Source organism: Schistocerca serialis, chromosome 3 (assembly GCF_023864345.2).
Source record: "Schistocerca serialis cubense isolate TAMUIC-IGC-003099 chromosome 3, iqSchSeri2.2, whole genome shotgun sequence".
Lineage (NCBI taxonomy): Eukaryota > Metazoa > Arthropoda > Insecta > Orthoptera > Acrididae > Schistocerca > Schistocerca serialis.
Genome location: NC_064640.1, coordinates 266,424,778 through 266,449,017, shown reverse-complemented (window position 1 = coordinate 266,449,017; position 24,240 = coordinate 266,424,778). Strand labels below are relative to the sequence as shown.

At 45.0% G+C, this 24,240-nt stretch overlaps 1 protein-coding gene and 1 pseudogene across 1 annotated transcript in view; both read right to left on the bottom strand.

Annotated features, from left to right (window-relative positions):
- The window catches only part of LOC126470780 (secreted frizzled-related protein 1-like), a 415,034-nt gene that overhangs the window by 204,010 nt on the left and 186,784 nt on the right, over positions 1–24,240 (bottom strand). The window lies entirely within an intron of this gene.
- LOC126471906 (5S ribosomal RNA) lies at positions 21,523–21,641 on the bottom strand (annotated as a pseudogene).

The following is a 24,240-nucleotide window of genomic DNA, read 5'->3' as shown; positions in this document are numbered from 1 at the left end:
TTGGTCGGATAAAGACTTTATGGGTGCGAGAGTAATGGAGGAATGTAACCTCTATTTTGGACCAATTAGTAGCTTAGATCGATTGAGGGTTTTGTAGTATGAATAGGTGTTACATGGCTCAGAGTTTAAGTTTACTGAATTGTATGTTAGTGTGATATGTAATTGGATAAGATTATTGTAAATGAAACGGTATCGCGATGGAAGCTACACTGGTGTGGAAAACATAAGAACGAAAGTAACTTTTGTATGATTTGTCACAGCCAAGTAACACAACTCATTGATACTTGACCCATTCATAGTTGAAACTGCTACAGTGTAGTACAGAACGAAACTAAAAAAATTCGCAGTGAGACGAACAGAAATGACAATTTTAATCTAAGACAATAATTACACTGAAATCACCGCTATTCATGATGATCCAACGGACATTACTAACACCTGGAAATGGTTGTCAATAAGATTTGTCATAAACACAGATGGCCGCGCATGCTCCCATGATGACCACGAGGTTGGTAAGGAGTTCTTGTGGTAGGGCGTTCCATTCCGCCACTACAGCGATTGACAACTGGTGGATGATCGTCGATGGGTGTAGATGTGCTGCAGTACGCCTCCTCAACGCATTTCACGCGTGCTCTACGGAATTTAAGTCGAGGAAACGGAGAAGCTTGTCCTTTCGCCGAATATCCTCTCGCTGCAAAAGATTATCCACCTGCGCTGTGCTATGCGGTTCGCGCATTGTCGTCCTTAAAAATGAAGTCAGGGCCTAATGTACCCTTGAGAAGAGGCACATGAGAAAGGAGTACAGAGTCACAATAACATTGACCGGTGAGTGTGCCATGTTCAAAGATTTGGAACTCAGTACGTATGCAACATTATGCCTCGCCAGCCATAACAACTGGACCACCAAAACGATCATTATAAACAATGTTAGTGGGCGTATTGCATGTTCCACCCCCCCCCCCCCCAACCATATGTGGGTGTACGTCCAGAATCACTACTCAGACTGAATCTGCTCTCACTGCAGAGCATGCGACAGCACTCATTGTTGATCCGGTCCCTACACTGTTGGCACCATAGGAAATGGTGGCGCCAATGTGCGGCTTTCAACGGCGCACAGTGCAGTGGTCGTCGGGCAAAGAGAACACTCCTAGGCAGCCATCGTGCCACAGCCGGCCGGGGTGGCCGAACGGTTCAAATGGTTCAAATGGCTCTGAGTACTATGGGACTTAACATCTATGGTCATCAGTACCCTAGAACTTAGAACTACTTAAACCCAACTAACCTAAAGACATCACACAACACCCAGTCATCACGAGGCAGAGAAAATCCCTGACCCCGCCGGGAATCGAACCCGGGAACCCGGGCGTGGGAAGCGAGAACGGTACCGCACGACCACGACCTGCGGACAGGCCGAGCGGTTCTAGGCGCTACAGTGCGGAACCGCGCGACCGCTAGGGTCGCAGGTTCGAATCCTGCCTCGGGCATGGATGTGTGTGATGTCCTTAGGTTAGTTAGGTTTAAGTAGTTCTAAGTTCTAGGGGACTTATGACCTCAGAAGTTAAGTCCCATAGTGCTCAGAGCCATTTGAGCCATCGTGCCACAATGGAACGTGCTAATGTTTGCCTTGCAGTCCTGTTAAATGTGATTGCAATTGCACCCGCTGTCTGACGTGGGTCCTTTCTTGCATTTTGCACAATGCAGCGGTCATCTGCTTTTGTAGTTGACCGTGGTCGATCACCTCCTCATCTTCGGGCAGCAGTGTCTGTGGTTCGGAACGCTCCCCACGCACGTGAAACATTGTTGTGAGCAATACCAAACTCGTGGGCTATGCCCCTCACACTTCGTCCTTCTCACAGTTTCCCGATGATTTTTCGCCGTGTGAAGTCATCCAAATGTTATCTCCGGACCAAGTTATAATGAAGAAAACCACGACAGTGTAATGTAACTGCTTTCTGTTTGATGCACGCCGTCTGTTTCGTTCCTTCAGCTGCCACGTGTTGCGTGGCCAGCACCACTTGGCTCTATAGTCACTCTGACCTCACGCTGTATGACATCCAGCTTTCTGTGCACGCCTGGAAGACGATTGGATAGAAACCATGAAATAAAACGGACGTTGATTTTCGTATGCACGGAGGTCTGGAGTTCCAGTAGTTGATCAAAATACCAAATGGTATTGTATGCTCTTTTAGGGCCAACGGATGAAGTAAAAGTTTCGCGGTTCGAAAAGTATAACACATTGCCACATACAGTAACTGTAGAGGCTCGCGGATTGAAAGGATGATATAGTTGTGTATTTTACTTTAACGCGTTGATGGTACACAGGATGGGTAAAGAAGTTTTGCAACCGGTCGTCGGGCCGGCCGTAGTGGCCGTGCGGTTCTAGGCGCTACAGTCTGGAGCCGAGCGACCGCTACGGTCGCAGGTTCGAATCCTGCCTCGGGCGTGGATGTGTGTGATGTCCTTAGGTTAGTTAGGTTTAATTAGTTCTAAGTTCTAAGCGACTGATGGCCTCAGAAGTTTAGTCGCATAGTGCTCAGAGCCATTTGAACCATTTGAACCGGTCGTCGGAAGAGAGGCTGGGATGACAGCAATACAGCCCAAAAAAAAAAAAGATTAGGTACTGGTGTAGATGACTTAGGATTCGCAGGCTCACTCCAGGAGATCGAGCGTCCTTATAAACGTTTCCAAACGGGGTCTGTTCGCGACTGAGTGACCAATCACGGGAAGGCACTGTGACACGAGTCGATCGTCCGCTGCTATGCATTTGTCTGCACACAGCGCAGACAGAAAACGGTTCCTGACACTTCACTTTCAAAGCTGCAGAGATCTGAATCCCAGTAGATCGTCTATAGCTATGAAATCGCCTATATGTTATGACCCATGAATCTTACACCGATTATCATCCCACGTTCAAAGTCGGTTAACTCGCTACATGCTGCCATGTTCATTACACTTCTGTCTGTAATAGACTAGTCAGATACCTATAGTACTGATGCTGACGCAGAGTAAATATTTAAGGAGACCAAACAGCCAAGGTTATCAGTCTTCTCCCCACAACCCCCCCCCCCCCCACTTTCCCTCCTCTCCTAGGACAGAAGCAGTGAACCCAATCTGTCTTCGTGTAGGGTAACTGAATGTGGGAAACCATATCCAGGCTGATCGGCGAACCAGTCCCTCGTCGTTAATCTGGCGGGCTGACTCGATCCGGGGCCGCCGTACCTCCCCGTTCCGGAAGCGGTCGCGTTAACACGGGCGGCTACCCGGTCGAGAACATACGGACTGCGCAAGCCACGGTACAGTAGATGACGCAGTGTAAATCGTGCCAGTATTAGCAACTCTCTTTCCAATTCCATTCGCACACTGAGCAAGGGAAAAATGACTGTCTCAATACCTCTGCATTCGCCCTGATCTCTCTTTCCTTTTCCCCATAATCCCGACGAGAGGTATACGTTTATGTCAGCCTGATGGTCGCACACTCATCTTCGAATACAGATTTTCTAAATTTATCCAACTGGGTTTCGGGAGAACTATGTCGCGTTTCCTGGCAGAGTGTCTCTGTATTGTTTATATGGCTGTTATTATGTCAAATCAGTGAGAAATCCAAACACGGATACAAAACTCCATAATTGGCCGTACTAGCACTGTATATGCCATTCCATTTGCAAAATTATTGCATTTTCCCAGAACCCTTCCACCAAATCTTTGCCTTCCTTAATGCTAATTTTAAGCGATCGTCAAATTTCATATCGCATCCTGGTCTTATCCATAAATACTAAGGCGAAATTCACCACTAGTCTTTCTCTTTGCTGTAGGCATTATTTTACATTTATCCACCTTTAATGAGATCTGACATTCACTACATCAAGTAGAAGTGTCGTCCAAGTCTGTCTCCTTAGGATCGCTCAACGACACTGCTTTCCCATACCCAGCTGCAGAGTCAGCAAAATATCCTCTAGTGCTGTTTATATATTGAAAGCATTGGAGCTCCTGTTACGCTTCAAGTGAGAGAAGTTACCCAGCCCTAGCTGCGACTGTGGGGCACCAAATCAAACCGCCCAATATATCGCCCAGTACTGTGAACTAAGACCGTATCAGGGTAGCCTGACTGACTTGTTCAACACCACTCCGTCCTGCTTCGAATGGGTGGCCAGTAGGGAGGTCAGAGTATGAAGATAAAAGTTACGCAATTTATGTACTGCGATCTTTCGTTTTATTGTCTTACTTCAAAAATAGCTCTGAGCACTATGGGACTTAACTGCTGAGGTCATCAGTCCTCTAGAACTTAGAACTACTTAAACCTAACTAACCTAAGGACATCACACACATCCATGCCTGAGGCAGGATTCGAACCTGCGACCGTAGCAGTTGCGCAGTTCCAGAATGTAGCGCCTAGAATCGCTCGGCTACAACGGCCGGCTATTGTCTTACTGTTTCTATATTTTATCTCATTTTATCCCATTTTATTCTGCAATCTTCATTGATCTATATCATAGAGTATTTTATCACTGAACGTAAGAGCAGTCTAAATCATGCGTGTAACGCCATACGCTAAATAAATGGGGCACACCCTATGTTCCTTTTATTTCTGCGGAACATTTGCCGTCCAGTATACTTGGATTCTATTAGTCAAACATTCCTCCAACCAGTCACATACGCTGCCAGACAAAAATAGAGAAACGAAATGAAGCTTCACGGATTGAAAGGACATGTGATGTTATTTCAGTCATTACAAATTCGAGTCAAATTTATAAAGAACTTGGCAGGATGAGCATATTTATCGGATGATTAGCACCGCCTCTCGTCTGGATACAAGCTCTGATTCGGCTGGGAAGGGTGACATCAAGCCGTCGTGTCCTATCCTGACGCCATCTACCCACATTGTAACTGGTCCTTGATAGTCTGGATACTGACACTGGGATGGAACTGACGACCGAGCTGGTCCTACACAAATAGACACGGGTACAGATCTGTGGATCTTGTTAGCCATAGGAGTACCTCCATTCATCGGACGCACGTGCTTCCTGGTCACGTCACGAATACAAACGCGGCCGTTTGTGCTGTGGTGTTAAAGGCAGCTTACGCCTGGGACGATAATTTCCTAGTTCTGCTATTGCTAGTCTCTGACCGAAGATGCGGGATGGTACAGAATGTTGCAGGGAGTCGATTACGTGGTCTCGGCTAGAGGGGCAGATGTGAAGGTGTTATAAAGTGCTTGATGTACAATGCGGCGATGCTCCTTTGTGGTGGTTAGGGCCGGACGACTGGAATCTTGAACACGCTCCCATGCAGTGCAGCATCGGACCACTGTCACATCTGAATGCTCCACAGATCTTAATATTACACGATTCGACCAGCAGGCCAAATTGAGGTCCAATATGAGTCCAGTTTCAGATTCTGTAAGATGCTGATAACGCTGTCTCAGACCAGTTAGCGTCATCTCAGTAATTATTCAACATCTGACGCTGTTCACGCCCCTTATATACCCTGACAGACCCAGTAACAACGATAAATACGAACAACTCTGATGCACGCATGTGTCCGTCCTACCTGACACAGAAACTTGCAACTGCTATTTCCTGTCGGAGCCGGCCGAAGTGGCCGTGCGGTTAAAGGCGCTGCAGTCTGGAACCGCAAGACCGCTACGGTCGCAGGTTCGAAACCTGCCTCGGGCATGGATGTCTGTGATGTCCTTAGGTTAGTTAGGTTTAACTAGTTCTAAGTTCTAGGGGACTAATGACCGCAGCAGTTGAGTCCCATAGTGCTCAGAGCCATTTGAACCATTTTTTTTCCTGTCAGAGAGGTCACAGTTCGTAGTAATTGACGGAAAGTCATCGAGTAAAACAGAAGGCGTTCCCCAAGGTAGTGTTATACGCCCTTTGCTGTTCCTTATCTATATAAACGATTTGGGACACAATCTGAGCAGTCGTCTTCGGTTGTTTGCAGATGACGCTGTCGTTTATCGACTAATAAAGTCATCTGAAGATCAAAAACTGCAAAAAGATTTAGAAAAAAATCTGAATGGTGCGAAAAGTGGCAGTTGACCCTAAATAACTAAAAGAGTGAGGTCATCCACATGAGTGCTAAAAGGAACTCGTTAAACTTCGTTTACACGATGAATCAGTCTAGTCTAAAAGCCGTAAATTCAACTAAATACCTCGGTATTACAATTACGAACAATTTAAATTGTAAAGAACACATAGAAAATGTTGTGGAGAAGGCTAACCAAAGACTGCGTTTTATTGGCAGGACACTCAGAAAATGTAAAGAGACCTACTAAGAAGACTGCCTACACTACGCTTGTTCGTACTCTTTTAGAATACTGATACGCCGTGTGGGATCCTTACCAGGTAGGACTGACGGAGTACATCGAAAAAGTTCAAAGAAAGGCAGCACGTTATGTATTATCGCGAAATATGGGAGAGAGTGTCACAGAAATGATACAGGATTTGGGTTGGAAATCATTAAAAGAAAGGCGTTTTTCGTTGCGACGGAATCTTCTCACGAAATTCCAATCACCATCTTTCTCCTCCAAATGCGAAAATATTTTGTTGACACCAACCTACATAGGGCGGAACGATCACCACGATAAAATAAGGGAAATCAGAGCTCGTACGGAAAGATATAGGTGTTCATTCTTTCCGCGCGCTGTACGAGATTGGAATAATAGAGAACTGTGAATGTGGTTCGATGAACCCTCTGCCAGGCACTTAAATGTGATTTGCAGAGTATCCATGTAGATGTAGATGTAGAGCTGTTATCATTGAAACACGTGCCGATGGTGTGCGAAATTACGTTGACAACGGATCATGTCTTCTGAGTGCTTCACTTTTTTTGTTAGGCAGGGCATTTGCGAAGATCCTCCGTATGATCGTACCTTGTAGTCGACTATGCAGCACGGTGTCGAACTCCTAACAGAAATTTAAGAAGACGCAGTCGACCGCTTGACATGCATCTGATGCGTCTATGCTCAGTATATCTAGCCGCAACAAACGGGCGTGGCTTACAACCTTTCTCGTGAGTTTTGGCCACCGTGTTTAAATGTTAGCAGCCAAAGGCAACAGTTCAGTTGTTGTCGGTCTAACTGTAAAGAAATAAAATGTCGGTCGCCGTAAGTGAGACGTGGCGGTTAAACGGCTGTCGGAGAGCACTTAATTTACCATTTGGACGGGAATGCGTTCCACCTGGCGGAGTACTTTCCGCGAATTACGGCGGCGGGCCAGGGCTGTCGGCGGCGCGCCTTTCATCGTGGCATTAGACGCGATGCAGCGCTCTTTGTTCGCCTTTTTGCCGGGCAATGACCACCTGCACAAGGCGGCCGGGCCGCGCCGCTGCAAAAACCCCGCACCGCTAATTGACTGCACCAGACTTCTTCCTCTTACGCAATTCTTCCTATTTTACCGCCGCACTTTATGTAACTGTCTAGTATTAACACTGCAGCAACCAATCTCTTTTTTTTTCTTCTTCTGCTTCTCCTTCATTGTTCCAGTACACTTTACCTTCATAACCCTTCATCCTCACCCCCGCGCCCTCTACACCATAATCTTCTACAAAACTGTCACGAATGTTTGAAATATTATTATATTTTTTGTTTAGCTCGATGCAATAAACAACGCTTGTAGTATGCTAAGTAGATGCTGTTTTGCTGTTTAGTTGTCGATCAATGCTACGGGTTTCATCGGCATTCTCTTGCCTTATGTGATGGAATTTCACCTCTACCCGTGGGCGCGAAGTAACGTAAAAAGTTTAGCGTCTCACTGGCTTCTAGCTGAATACGGAGCATGAGCAGTTGTTTACGTATAGACGAAGAAATCAACGATAATCTTTCTGGAAGAAGCAAATTGACATTTGCTGTAGGTACCAGGCGAGTACCTTCTCGTCCGAAGCAAATCAACGGCCACGAACGTCTTTCTCCAAAAATCTTTGGAGGACGTGAAAGGGCTTCCCAGTGAAATTTTTGCGGCGTTCTCGAAACAGCCTGCCAACATATTCCTGCACACATATTGCCAACATGTTGGCAATATGCTGATACCGGTAGCTGTTGAAGTATTCGCACCTTGCTCTCTTCACAAATTTTGAGGGCCAAATAGCACACTGTGGTTCCTCGAGATATATATGGTGAAGTGCGGTTTGTCTGAGAATATGGTCGTCTACAAATGTCGTGCGCGAGTCACTCTTGAGTAACCTTCGCGTAAGTAAAATCATTCTGAAGACTAGAGTAGGAGGAATAAGTGGGAAGAGAAAAACGATTCGTGACCTTTCTGGTCGATGGATGTACACAGATACTCAGTTAATTCGATTTGATAACACTGTTAGAATGAAGTTGTTATACAAGACGTCATGATTTGCAATCCAATGCTGCGAAAAAGGCCTACAACAGAATACCCATGCATTTAGGTACTGATCCATGCACAGCAAAGTTTCTCATTTCATCCACTATCAAAAACGCAAAAAGTTGGATGATAATCCCACCACAGTTGAGTCACACAACAACTCCAACCTTAGCAAACGTTCCTTCGCATGTAGAAATCTGACACTTTTTGATACGTCTCAGTTGCATGAAGAGTGGGAAAATGAAGGCTTCGAGAAGTAAAATATATAAAGAAAAGAATTTTTGGTCTGTCACAAAAATCACCTTTCGTTCTCACGTTTAGTTTACCGACATTACCTAAATACATGTCGATAGTGGCTTTATTCGCCCTTATATCAAACATTTCAACCTGAACTCAATGCTTTGTTTTAAGTGCCAAAAACTCTAGCCACATCACCTTTGGATGTAAAGGGCAAGTACTTTGTTGCAGCTGTGGGTTGGTTGCTTTTGAACAAAAAATAATACGCTCAGGATCGCAAGCGTACGGATATAAATGCTGTTTGGAGTAGGGATTATCAAATTTTCATACGAGAAAGGAAAATTGCAGAAATGAGAGTAACAAAGCGCACATCATACAGCGGGTCAAGAAAGGTGCATAGAGCTCAACAAACTGCAGTATTCGCAGCCATGCTAAAAAAAAAGGAAACTCAACACCAGATAATACAAAGGAACCGAAAGAAATTGCAATTGTAAGTGCAGGTGTAAAAAAACACCTGAAGCTATGCTTACTTATAGATCCATTTAAACAAGCACGCAACAAAGGTTGGTGAAGTCAACACTTAAAAATGAAAAAAAGAGTGCAAAATTGAAAGGCGTATAAGGAACACTGGCATCATCTACCCACAGAGACAGAAGCACTCAAAGCAGGAGAGACCAGAAAACGGGTGATAAGCCACGTGAAACTACTTTTCGCGGTTGACTTCAACGGCGTTGCTCTTTTTGGTCACATGGAAGCGAAGTTTGCCATCTCGATTAAAAGACAAAACGAAGGAAAATTAATACGTGTCTCACTCATTGCATTGGAGTGATAATGAGTCGATAATTTTTGTGGAGGTACTGAAACTCTTAATGTAATTAAAGATTACAAGTTTGTCTCTAGAGAACCAATGTAACGATGTCCCTGTGCTAATGGGTCTTAGCTCCTACAGAATGGCAGGCGGGGATAAGGCTACAAGTGGAGTGGCTAAATTTGTGAACAACGAATACTAATTCAAAGTTTGAACAGTAATTCATACCATGATGCACAACGCCTCTCTTGTACCGTCTGTCTCTGGAATTGGGTGAGCATGTCGTGAAGCTTTAGCGCTTGTGAAATGAAACTGTGACGTCACGCGCTGCTCTTCATAGTATTTTCTCTATTTCCTCTGTGAATCTTGTCTGGTACTGATTCTACACTTCCGATCAGTATTCAAGTACTGGTCGAACGAAGGTTTTGTAAGCTACCTCCTCCTTGCATTAACTACTTTGCATGAAGATTCTTGCAGTGAATCACAGTCTGGTGTCTGCGTTACCTGCGATTAGTTATTAAACACCTCCACCGTCCATTCTTTCATAATGGATACCTTAATACATGTAATGTGCGATGGGCGTCGATTCACCAAGGGCCCTGGTACCGAGCTGTCGAGAGCATAATACCTTCAGAGAGTCAAAATTTTATTTATTTAAAAAAAATTAGTAATTCTCTTCTTCAGAGGAACTAGTTGTCTTAACGCAGGGCAAATCACACACATCCGCACAGTTGCAGGGTCGTTCGCCGCCATCGATCTCTCACCATGCTCTTCTGGTCTGGATACACACATCAAATCGACCAGTGTCAGAAAGGAAACTGACGAAACAGATGCACAACAAGCCAAATAGGATGCTTTACAGTGTTCTGGCTGTGTATAAACAGGTTGCAGGGCCTAGGAATGAGGACCACATTATGATGTATTTCCATTTGCAAAGCCTGCAAGACTCGTAAGAGGACCGTGTACTCTGGTGGAATGAAGGGTGCCGTTTTGCAATCAACTGCATATTACATATGCCAATTAACTACTAAGTACGATGCAGTTTTTCGGACAGCGAGGACCAGATGCCGCGCAACTATTAATGAGATCCAGAAGAGATCGTGCATGAATTTTAGATCACCTTGAACCGTTTCGCAAAGTACAGATCATCAGGAGGGTTTCTGAAAGAGATGGGAGTGCCTAGTTTTTGGTCTAAAATGGAGTGGTAGTCTCGAGACGAACCTCAGAGACATATTCCAGAGAACAACGGGGCAGCATGAAACGTTCTCTGGCGTTGCGTCGGATGGCGTTGTGGAAACTGCACTATATTTCGACGACGCACATGCTCATCATCTTCAGGCATCACTGAAGAAGACTAGAAGCTGCTTCGTAAAAATATTGTTTAGGTTCCACAACATCATCCGATGCAACGTCCAGGAACCTTTCAAGCAGTTATAATGTCGGGAAGAGCTCAAACGACAGAGTTTGCAAGTAACTTCTAGCGCCAGTTAGGATGCAGCTTAATGAACCACAGAGCAACTGCTGAGAGGGACAGTCGGTGCTTGAGTTCCCGTAATGAGGAACTGTCACCCTCCTCCCCCACTACCCGCAGCTACCAAGTTGTGCTACCTTACGTGGACAGATAAATAAATCCTTCTTATCCATTTGAACAATTTTAGGAGGGACAAGACTTCTTTCACTTTTCTCGGGGGGTGGAAGGGTGTTATGACCCAAAAACTCATCTTGTAACCAGTGAAGGGCCGTACATCCCCAAATGTTCAACGTTTGTTATCCATACCAAATGCGTAGAAAAATCATAGAGTAGATAATGAGTCGCCACCGTGTCTGATTTTCGAATCCAAACAGCTTTTGTGAGGTAGAAAGTGACTATACAACGAATGTTTACGTTAGTTTGATAAAATCCTTACTATGAGGAAATGACACTTTGGAATGTCTACATGAAAATGAGATTATTTGCACTTGAGTCTAAATTGGTTTCCACTCGAGACCAGTAATTTAGTAATTTGCATTTGAAGCCCATAGGAAGAACGTGGGGATGTTGGTGCATCTAGCTTGTTTCCATTCTGCAAAACACATGTACCTCGCTCGAAGACAACTGACTACTAGAAATGGGAAGGGAATGCGGGGCTGGAGATTCGTCATCGCATTCTCGAACTTACAACTATATGAACACCATGGAAGACTATGGCCCGGGTTCCCGGGTTCGATTCCCGGCGGGGTCAGGGGTTTTCTCTGTCTCGTGATGACTGGGTGTTGTGTGCTGTCCTTAGGTTAGTTAGGTTTAAGTAGTTGTAAGTTCTAGGGGACTGATGACCATAGATGTTAAGTCCCATAGTGCTCAGAGCCATTTGAACCATTTGAAGACGATGGGCCGTCACCGAGTAGAGACTAGAAAACAGCCTCATCACCTACCTAGTGAAACACGATTATAGACTTACAAGATACTCGTTTATGTATGCGAAGGATGCGTTTTCTTAAAAGAAGCTGGCAACTGTCGTTTAAGACGTTGTCTTGGAATAATTACTTTACATAGGCTATGAGAATTACAGACCTGAAACAATGCTGCTACCTTCAGAACAATGGATATGTTAGGCACCGCGATCATGTGTGACGGAATGGCCCTCTTAACTCATCCCTAAAATCCGGAGGCAAGATGTTTCGAGAGGTCTCCGAAAAAAGGTTAGAAACATTCCATTATAGATCTGCCTCAAAATTATGCATGTAACTTTACAAACGTTTATTACTAAGGATGCTAAGTTTGTGACTTCACGTGGAAGGCTGTGAGTGTATAAAATTCCGTTACATCACCTTTCTATTGCTGGTACGATCACCAGGCTCTGAATCATTATTAACTTAAATCGAACTCCCCAGTAGCAATGAATTTTTACAAAATGAATTTTGAACTCTGCAGTGAAGTAAGCGCTAGTTTGAAACTTCGTGGCAGGTTACAATTCGTTGAAGAAACGATATTGCCGAGAAATGGCTTATCCACAGCCTAGGCGATTGTTTTCAGACTGAAGCATTGGCCGAGAAAGGGAAGCTTCCGGTTAGAGTCCCGCTCCCCTGACTTCATCCCTAAAAGCCGGCTGCAAGATATTTCTAGAGGCCTCCGAAGAAAGATTAGGAACTCTCTATTATAGATCTGCCTCAAAATTATGCCTGTAACTTTAAAAAACTTTTATGTTTTAATCTACCAGAAAGTTCCAAACCAGCGCACACTCCGCTGTAGAGCACTGTGTAAACAATCCCCTAGGCTGTGGCTAAATCACTTCCCGGCCATAATCATTCTTCCAGGATTGCTTGTCGCGCAAGGCATGCAGGAGAAATTCTTTGACGTTAAGAAACTAGGAGACAATTACTGACGTAAGTAAAGCTGTGGCGGGTGAGTCATTCGTCGTGCCTGGGTAGTCCAGCCGGTAAGAACATTGTTAGAGAAAGGTGAGGTTAGGTGTTCGAGCATGGTTTGGCACACAATTTCAATCTGCTAGGAAGTTTCACCGATGAATTTGTTGAACCCCGTTTTGAGGCTAATGTCAATTTTGTGCATGTTCATGTAGGGTACACATACCACCGAATTTCAGACAAAAGTGATGTGTACGTAATTTATGTTAAAGATAGGCATTTATCGGTATACAGAGAATAAATAAATACGATGTGGAGGGAAAGATGCTTGAGTAGCAGCTTTGCTTACAGGTATGTAATCAATGTACATACGAAATGCAAAGAAAAATATGATATAGCACGGGAACTGCTCAAATAAAACATACAGTGTGGTTATAATTAAACTTCCGCTACTTGAGTGGGCCCCATGAAAACCGAGTGATCGTAGGACAATGTAACATTGTGGAGGCATTTGCAAGGACACGTGGAAGAAAAATAACGAGTAAGCCATTGAAAGAAATACATTTTAATTTACACGTGAGTGGGTAACATTTGTTAATTGCGTACTATGTTTACGGTCCATGTTACAATCGTTGCTCGACGTGACGGCCATCTGCATCCACGACAGCCTGGACGTTTGTGCGGATATCATTTCACAACTGTTAACAGCTCGTCTCTAATAACCTCGATGTCGACGGGGCGTTAAACCCAATCTTCCTTTTTTTCGTTGGCAGCACTTTTCGAATGGTGGTCCACGGAATGTTCAGCTGTCGTGACACAGCTCGTGCACTACTTAAAGATCACATATTGCGTCCAGCATTCTCAGTTATGTCAACAATACATTCTTGAACAATTTTTGGCCGCAATTAGCTAACGGCCTTTCCACGGCGCAATTCCGAAATCGCCAGTTAATTCGAACAACTGAATCATATTCTTCAATCCCAGTGCGGAAAGAGAACCTCCCTGTATTCCTTTAATGCGTCGATACTCGTTAAAAGCAGTAGCACTATTGCTGTCATTTTGATAAAACAGCTTTACAAGTAACGCCCTGCTTACGTTATCCAGACCCATGTTGACTGTCTGCAACTGCAGTGATGCTTCTGTTTCAACCCTACGTCGCTGTACCGGTACCAGCACCTAACGGCAACACTTGTCGTTATCACTACTAACAACAGAAATCGTGCAGCGCACGGTTTGAACAGTATTCCTATATAATTGGGTAGTCAGACGGTAATTAGTTTCACGTCTACACTGACTCAAGTAGCGAAAGTTTTATGACAACTATCTTGTATTTTCACTGAGTTTTGTACGGCTTCGTCCTACAAAATTAAAACAACGAACCGAGGAAAGCAATGTCTGTACAGCGTATATAGGGTATCTGACTTTTAGGTACAAAGGAAAGGGACGAGCAGAGGCCAACGAAACAAGCAAATAAGAGTAATAAAAATAGGTCCTGAAACCAGTGGTTAGGATGCACAGTTGGAGTCATGCTAATCGACTGTTTGGAGATGTTGTTTACAGTGAACGGATACATATGTGGTGCATACAAGATGATGTGATGACACACTTTCATGTGGCTGTTCTGGAATATGTAGCACGAATCTTCGACAACAATTGTATTGGTAGTTTCTATCCGCCAGCATGGTTCTCAGATCTCCCGAACTAAACCCGTTGATTTTTTTTATGTGGGGGATATTTAAACCTTGGTGTATTCTAGCCCATTTGACAGCGTCGATGAACTCCGGGAAAGCATTGTGGGTGGTGACAATGCATTCGCAACACGGAACTTGTATGAGCATCGATGAGTAGATGTGCTGAAACCTGTCTTCGCACGAACGGTGGCCATATGGAACATTTGTTGTAATGTCTTTGTCCTCACGTGCATATTTGCAGTTTGGATTCGCGGGGACTCTGGTGCAAGATGTTCATGTCTTCAATCATAATACGGCGTATCGAGTGAACTATTAGTTACCGGACCTATGTTTGTTAGGATTATTTGCTTGCTTCATTGTCCTCTACTCGGTCCTTCCATTTGTACCCATAATAATGAAACGTCCTGTATAGCCTATACGTAAATAGTGTTGTAGTTTGGCGGCCATAGTGGCCGAACGGTTCTAGGTGCAACAGTCTAGAACCGCGCTACCGCTACGGTCGCAGGTTCGAATCCTGCCTCGGGCATGGATGTGTTTGATGTCCTTAGGTTGGTTAGGTTTAAGTAGTTCTAAGTCTAGGGGACTGATGACCTCAGAAGTTAAGTCCCATAGAGCTCAGAGCCATTTGAACCATTTTGTTGTAGTTTGGATCCTCTACACACTCTCATAACTGCCGCCTTTGCTTGAAAATAGAAATCTACATCTTATTATTTTCACGGCCAAAAATACTAAATTTATCAGTGATGAGTAAATATGTCTTTCAAAGAATTGGGAGAGAAAGAGTTTCCGTTACTGAGGCGAGTAAAATAGCTAGGAGTGGGATGTGATTGCAAAATTTACAAACATTACATTGGCCATTTGAGTACCAGTCGCGTACAGAATGAGTGATATCCACGACTTCAGCGCAAGTGATCAGATGTTAACAGAGTGACAGGAGGGATAGAACATTGCAGGCAAAGAATCATTCATGGGCCACTGCGCGAAGGGCTCCTGTGAGTAGAGCAGCCATGGTCGACAATCCGTGAATCAAAACAAAACAATAACAATATTAACATGTCCAGTCACATTAATGTGAGCACATGGCAAAAGTCTAAATAACTACTTTTGCAGAGCGGACCTCTGCGAGACGTCCAGGAAGAGAGAGAATGAGATTCTGGAAGGTACCGACAGGGAAGTAGAGACATGCCGAGTGCAATGACGTGGCCAGATGCGCTAGGTCTCTCACTTAAGGATCCATGGTGCAATCGAGGTGTCCCCACAGATCTTCGATTCAGTTGAAATCCAGGCAGTGTGGTGGCGAGGGGAGTACGACAAACTCATACTGGTGCTCTTCGAACTACGCACGTGCACTGTGAGCTGTGTCACACGTTGCATTATCCTGCTGTAGATGCCATCGTGAGGGGGGAAAACAAAATTCATGTAGGGGGTGGACATAGTCCCCATGAATAGATACATTTGTGTTGATCCATTGTGCCTTCTAGGATGACGAGATCACCTAGGGAATGTCACGAAAACATGCTCCAGACTATAACGCTTCCTCCTGGTTGCGGAGTGTTTGCGTTCAGATGTCCACTTACACGCCAAACGGAGATCTGTCTGATAGAGTATAAAACGTGATTCATCGGAGAAGGTCATCTTTCGCCTTTCAGTGGACATCCTGATTCAGTACTGGAGTGCATATTCCAGCCTTCATCACCAATGAACAGCAGTCAGCATGGGTGCATGAAGCAGGCGCCTGCTGTGGAAGCCAACACCTAGCATTCGCTGAACAGTCATTGAGAAGACACTGTTGATAGCCCCTTGGTTCATCTGGGCGGTCAGTTACTCAACAATTGCACCTCTATTCGCCCATACACATCTCCGCAGCCGTCGTTCAACCCTGTCATCTACGGCCCGTGATGCACCACAATTGCCTCGGCTCCGGTTTTGGATAGAGCCATTTTGCCGTACACCATATACCTTAACCACTGCAGCAGGCGAACAGTTTACAAACTTTGCCGTTTCAGAAATGCTTCCACCTTTGGCCTGAAATCCAATGATCATGCCATTTTGGAAGTCAAATAAATCGCTCTGTTGTTGCATTACGACAGCGATTGCAATGCTTTCCGCATCCAACTGACACGCTTTATATTCCCTCCACTGCTAATGCTGCCACCTGTCGTCTGTGAATGGCTATTGCACGTGACGTCGAACATAGCCGGTGGTTAAATTCATGTGAATGGACCATACAGAACTCAAGTATCTCCAAGCTATACGGTACAGAAATCGCTAGACAACAGAAGTGTTTGTAATGATTGTAAAAAACAGAAAGAAGGAAGGAAAGGAGATTAGTGTTTAATGCCCTGTCGATGATGACGTCATTACAGACGGAGCAAAAGTTCGCATTGGGGAAGGAAATCGGACTTGTCCTTTTCAAAAGAAGAGTCTAGGCATTTGCCTTAGCGGCTTAGGAGAGCCACAGAAGAGCTAAATCAGGATGGCTAGACAGGCTTTCAACCACCCTACTCTCGAACGCTATTCCAGTGTCTTACCACTACACCTACTCACTTGATACGCACGCCACATGTAGAAATATTTAATGAGTCCAGAAAGACAACCAACGTAACGTTGATACATGCGTAAAGGCACCTGGAATTATGGAAATTGGAAATTGATGTTTAACGTCTAAGTCATTAATGACTGAGTGCCGTCTCTGGTGAGCAAGGACAGGGAAGGAAATCAGGCATAGCCTTGATGAAGGAAACATCCCAATAATCGCCTAATTCAGAATCCCAACTTGAGGACTTGAACCCCATTTCGTACGACTGAGAGTTCAGCACCTTAACCACAGCGTCACTCACCTCGGTCTAGACGGATGAATCGCTACATGTTGATAATCGTTGTAGACAATGTATGAGCGCACTGAAAATCGCGTCAGGCGATGGATCCTGCCGTGTCTCCCAGAAAATACGGAACACAGCCATACATCAAAGAGCGCCGAGCTGCCTGACAATCAGATGCTACTCGGTAAGGCTATCTTCAAGCAAGGATTATTTTTTGCGTCAGATAGTTCCCAAGTGAACATACATCCGGCCAACGCTGATGTAAGGGGACACAAGGTTTTATTCATCAGTTGGTATCACACAGTAGCAAGACAGTAGCTGCACCTCAAGTCGCCTCCGAAGAAGAGTTCAACTCGACAGTCTATTAGTTCGTCATCTAGACAGTCTACAAGTGATCATAGTTATCGTTCTCTGGTTTCAGTATTAGGCCAGAGTTAAAGATACATCAGTGCAAGTGAACAATGAATTACACCCATCGTCATAAAAACAGCTGCACCCAGAAGGACAAAGCGGATTGTGATCATCGTTGGCAGGCACGTAGTTGGTACCAGACATACGAAATGATTACGCTTTCAACTTGGAAGGATGAGAGTTGGCAATACTCTACTAGGATTTAAAGGTTGGCTGCAGCGCGCATACACAAGCTCTGGAATCTAAGATATTGTTGTCGTGCTTGGCAGCGCACGGATTAATTAGTGGCAGTTTGGAAGCCAGTGTAGGAGCCCGCCTGCTGTAGTGAGCACGTGTGTTGGGCGAGGGGTCGTCGCTGAGCTGCCGTACTGCCGTGTCCGCCAGCAGCGACCCAGGATTTGGTATTGAGTTGATATTTTTTATAATTTGCAGCGCGCTTATTAATTTAAAGAAAAGGGTTTGTGTATGTGCGTAGCAGCAGACGGTAATTTTATGATAGGAGTTGAATTCTTAAGGAAAACCATTGTTAGGCGAATAGATTAAGTATTGATTTTTGTCACTGATTTATTTTGTAATTGTCAGGGAATTGTTTCACTATGTATTTAATTGAGAAGTATTTCAGTCTGTCTCAAGAGTTTGATTAATTTGTAATATTGCTTTAATGCCACTGGAGGCAGATTTACATACGAAGCGATTGTTCAAACAGCTTCTAGCGTTTTGTTAATTGAATGAGAAAGAATCGCTTTCAGAATATAGTTTTTGAAAAAAGGAATTACTTGTCTGGGTTATCATTTATTGAGTTTAGATTTGACCAAACCTTTCTCTTGAATTATATGTAGTTGTAGTAAGCAGCAGCAGCCGCAGCAACAACAGGAGCCGCCATACAGAACATGCATTGCACTCAGCATGAATAATAGGTTTTTTTATGTTTTTGTTAAATAATGGAATGCAGCAGATCAAGCAGTGGCAGAGGAAGACCAAGTAAATTATTTGTTGCGCACAGGACCAATAAGAAAAAAAAATAAAGTTTAGGCGATCTCTGTAATAGTAAAGTTAACAAGAGTACAAGCACGAGATTTTCAGTAGAAAACACGAGATAAGAAGATAGAGCTCGCGACTTTCAAGGACCAACAAGTATTGTGCTACATGGCCATAAAATATACGTGCTAGTATGACATTGGATTCCCAGTGTTTCGAATACATGCGTCCAGCCGTCGCGGCATGTAGTTGTACAGGTCTCGGATTTAGCCCTGTAATACTCCATCCTATGCTACGTGCATCTGAACACGCAGTTCCCGTAAATTGGTTACTGGATGTGGAGTCCTGATGAGAAACTTCATGGCATCCTACACATTCTCGATCGTAGAGAGATCGGACGATTCGGCTGGCCATAGCAGAGTATCCACAGGTGCAAGACACGACTGGGAGGTGACAGCGTTATGAGGACGAGAGCTGTTCTGTTGAAATAAGGCGTGGGCGTGGGCGTTCACTAATGGCATAGCCACCAATTGCACGTACCGTGCGAACGTCACGAGCACGTTAGGAAGACTAAAGGTGAACGGTCGCCATGGATGCCGCTCCCACACCATCACAACAGGCTGGCGGGACGTGCGATGGGAGATCACAAACCGCTCATCGCGGCGCTCTCCACTGCACCTCCAGACACCAGTCCGGTGGTCGTCGGATCCAAGACAAAAGAGAGACTCTTCTTAAAGATGACCCGCTGCCAGTCCGCATGTCCATCGTTGCCGACACCAGGCGAGTCGGGCACGACGCTGCGGGTGTGTGAGTGACAGGCATCGTAGCGGCCGGCGTGTGGCGACCCCTGTGTCATACAGCCGCCTACCAATGGTTCTATAATTTGCGGGAAGTTGTGTAGATGTCAGGACAGCCCGCTGAATGGCACCCATCGTTGTCGTTGGATCTGATAGTGCATGCCGGACAATCCGTAGGTCCTGCCGCCTCCTGGTGCTCCTGGAAGTCCGGATCCTACATGTCGTGCGTACGTGCCTTCCTGTATCCATTCCCGCCAACAACAGGCAATGGTGATGCCCGTACGGCCATTTGGCTCGCAACAGGACAATAGGACCACAGAGTCTCCCGCAGTAACGATGCGGACCCTCTGTAACTCGTCTAGGCTGGAAATCCGCTGTCTAATGAGGCGCCTGGGCATCGAGTATTTTCAGGTGACGCTCTAATGACGCTACCTGCTGTCACACTGGCAGGAACAGAGGTTTGGGGCCCTCCTATATCAACCGATTCTCACGACGTCACAGCTCCACCCACGCTCCCCGAGTCCACGGCCAAAATAGCATGGAATTAACGCAAAGAATGACTCGTGAGTTCCAAAGTGCTATTAGCAATCCAGCTAGCACAATGACTGTGCGTAGGAAGTTAAAAGGAATGGAGTACACTGGCCGATCAGCTCCTCATAAGCCACATATTTCTGTAGTTAGCGCTAGGTGTCGCTTGAGGTGGTGTAAAGGCCAACGCCTCTGGACAGTGGATGATTGGAAACGAGTGATATAGAGCAATGAATCACGCTATACACTGTGTAAATCCGAGAGAAGGGTTTGGGTTTGACGAATGCGTGCAGAACGTTACCTGTCATCATGTGTAGTGCCAACAGTGAAGTGCAATGGAGGTGGTGTTACGATATGGGAATGTTTTACATGGATGGGGTGTAGAATCAGTAATCACACATACTCCGAAGTAGCATTACAGTTTAGAGATTTATTCCGCATCTAGGTTTTGGAATCTCAAGCAAAACTAAAATCTTAAAGCGAAGATTGTTATTTTAAGAGCTACATACAGTGCCCATAGACAGTCTCAGTTAGTTAACATACGTGAATTTGCTGAAAACTTGACATATGGTAAATCGAAAATCTAAATTTTGGCTCTTACTTTATTCTCCAATTTATTAGCATATATAGCGACATTTCTGTTACAATTAGCATTTACATGCAGTTACTGTATAATTTATGGTCAAGTAAGAATTAAAATTTTACCTGTTGTGAAAATCAGTCTTTGCGTTCAAGTAGCATACTAACAAAAACAGCGCAATTTAGGATCCCATGTAAAGCCAACACTTTCAAATGGTGCTTTTTCATTTGAAAAAAAAAATCGCTTGTATGACACGCAACTGATAAAAATGGGTCGGGTTTTTTTGCGTGCAGCTCTATTTATGATTATCAGTGTATTACCATTTCCTAACTTCGTACTACAGTTAAGTATTTGTAAGATTTCTATTAGTAAATTATTGTAAATTGCTGCTAATCTCAGTTGTAATCATTTTGTTATATATGTTACCAATCTTATTTGTCCCAGAGACGTGGATGTATAGTTGCTTCATGCAAGCACACAATTCCCTAGCAGTAGTTACTTTCGGTAGTAGACGGTTCTCTTCCTGTCACATATTTATGTTTGGCACCAAGAGTATTTGGCGAATGCAGCAGATCTGCCATGTCAGCATGAAGCAGTTCAAGTTGGTGCTGGTATCCTCATATGGGGAATGTTTATACGGAATGAAATGAGACCTACTGGATGTATATCATCAGTATTCACAATCGCACCACTACAGGACTATCCGCGGCAACGGCACACGTTTATAAAGTTACAGCACCTATACATGAAATTAGGCAACTGAGTATTAAAAAAAAGAAAAGAAAAAAAACACCGTCCGGATAGGCCTTGACGTCCCAAAGGTACCGACCGGCCGCCGCGTCATTCTCAGACCTTAGGTGTCACCAGATGCGGATACAGAGGGGCACGTGGTCAGCACACTGCTCTCCCGTTCATTTGTCAGTTTTCGTCACCTGTGTCGCTACTCCTCAATCAAGTAGCTCCTCAATTGGCCTCACAAGGGCTGAGTGTACCCCGCTTGCCAACAGGTCTCGGCAGACCCGGACGGTGACCCATCCAAGTGCTAACCAAACCCAACAGCGCTTAACTTCGGTGATCTGAAGGGAACCGGTGTTACCACTGCGGCAAGGCCGTTGGCAACTAAGTATTTCATCACTCTCGAAACGTGTCAAGTAATTTGACGAATGCTTGATAGGTTCCCGGGAACTACGCCGGATAGTATTGTAGAAACCGCACAATATTTCAGCGAGACAACTGCCTGTCATCTTCAGGTGCTACTGTCGCGTCGCTGAGAAGCTCGCTAATTTATATGTTGGCTTTCTAGAACGTCATCGAACACCAATCGCAAACGGCGTCGAATAGCAGAGCCCTCTGCTGGAGAAACGGGTCGCGGTCTGCGGAAGCGCGCCGCAGCGCGGGAAAATGCGGCCGGGAGCGACGGACCCTGTTTGCGCGCGCGAGGTGTTGGCCAACATATAAATTGGCGAGCTTCTCAGCGACGCGACAGTAGCACCTGAAGATGGCGGGCAGTTGTCTCGCTGAAATATTGTGCGGTTTTTACAATATTATCGGCGTAATTCCCGGAAACCTATCAAGCAGATGCAGCGCCGGGAAGGCCTCAAACAGCACAATTCGACGAATGCTTCACTGAGTTGGAAGTGCTATCCTGAAGTCAGAAATAAACTGAGTAGATATGCGATGCTGTCAGCAGGGCTGACCGAGTCCAAGTACTGTTGCAGCCTACTGTGGGACGGTCATGAATGAGCACAGTTTCCCAATGGTTCTGGTGTGATGTCAGACTGATGAGCCGGGAATTCAGATTCGTTGCCATCGCCAGGTCGAATATGTTTCAGAGAGGCGTCTCCTCTAAATTTCACATTAATGCAGGGGGGCAGGTTGTAGTTTACAGCGACGTTTTTATAGCATTCAGAAGCATAGAAGTATATTCGGTAATCACGAATTCCCCCAATTAGAATTTAGAGATTTATTCTACGTCTAGGCTCAGAATGTCAAGTAAAACTAAAATCTGAGTGTAGTTTACTGTTATTTCAAGAAGTCTGTGCAATTTCCGCAGATGGTCTTAGTTACTTTACATAAGTGGACATCTAACTAAAAATGTATACTAGTTGTGCTGGTACCTTAAAACGTGGTGTTCATGTGCGTCAGGAATCAAAAATTAGGGCTTTTACTTTATTCTCCTATGTGCTAGCTCAGGGATCCGACAGTTTTGTGGTACGTTTGTCGAGGTGTGTGACATCAGATACCTCAAAAAAATATTCAAATGTGTGTGAATTCTTAAGGGACCATACTGCTGAGGTCATCGGTCCCTAGTCTTACACGCTACTTAAACTACCTTAAACAAACTTACGCTAAGAACGACACATACACCCATGCCCGGGGGAGGGCTCGAACCTCCGGCAGGAGATCAGATGTCTACCCACAGGTTATGTAATTTGTGTAAATAACGGGCCGCTGAATTTCGTACGTGGTGATGGCGCCCGATAGCGATCCAGCTGATTTCCATAGGATTTACATCAGGCGAATCAATGCGAGTTCACTATAATGCTCCTCCAACCACTGTAGCACGCTTCTGGCTCCGAGACACGGACAAGTATACTGTTGAAAGATGACGTTGCCATCGGGGAAGACATCAAGCAGGAAGGGATGCAAGTGGTTCGGAGCTGTCAGCGTGTCTTCGATTACTTTCACAGATCCCATGCAAGCGCAGGAGGTCTCAGATGGCATAATACTGCTCCCACCAGCCTGCGTCCGTGGAAAACTGCACGTTTCGAGCCGTCGTTCACCTCGATGACTGCGTTTTTGGAGTCGTCCATCAACCTTGCGCAGCAAAAATATGATTCATCCGAAGAGCCGACACGTTTCCATTGATCAACGGTCGGATCCCGATGGTGCCGTGCCCACTGCCATCGTAATTGATGATATCCTTGGGTGAACATGTGAACGCGTAGGTGTGGCCTGCTGCGGAGATCCACCTTTAATAATATACGATGAGCGGTGTCCTCACAAACACTTGTGCGTGCACCAGCATTGTGTTCTTTCGTCAGAGATCACATATCACCATCTTTCCTGCTTTACAGAGCAGGAAAGCCTCCGAACCCCTACGTTCTGTGAGTAGTCGTGGACGTCCAACCATTTAGACCCTAGTGGTAGTTTCACTGTCCTCCTACCTCTTCCCATAGATGCTCACGACAGTAGCAAGTGAACAGTCGACCAGCCTCGCCGTTTTCGGGATACTTGTTCACAGGCTCTGCCTAATAATAATTTGCCCTTTGTTAAAGTCGCTTACCTTGCCCCACTTACTTACTTTTGTTAGCGCGTCTCGTGCCCGCAGCGCCACTACGCAGCATCCAAAGGCGCCATTTCGGATCGCATGTAAAGTCAACATTTTCAATTGGTGCTTCTTTATTTGAAATCGTAACAAAATTTGGGTTGTATCAGACGTAAGTGATAAAAATTATCCTCACCCAAAAAACACTTGTGAATATATTAGAAACACATTCCAACTAAATGTACCTATTTTAACGTTAATGTTTCAAGTGGCTCTAAGCACTTTGGGTCTTAACATCTGAGGTCATCAGTCCCCTAGACTTAGAACTACTTAAACCTAACTAACCTAAGGACATCACACACATCCATGCCCGAGGCAGGATTCGAACCTGCGACCGTAGCGGTCGTGCGGTTCCAGACTGTAGCGCCTTTAACCGCTCGGCCACTCC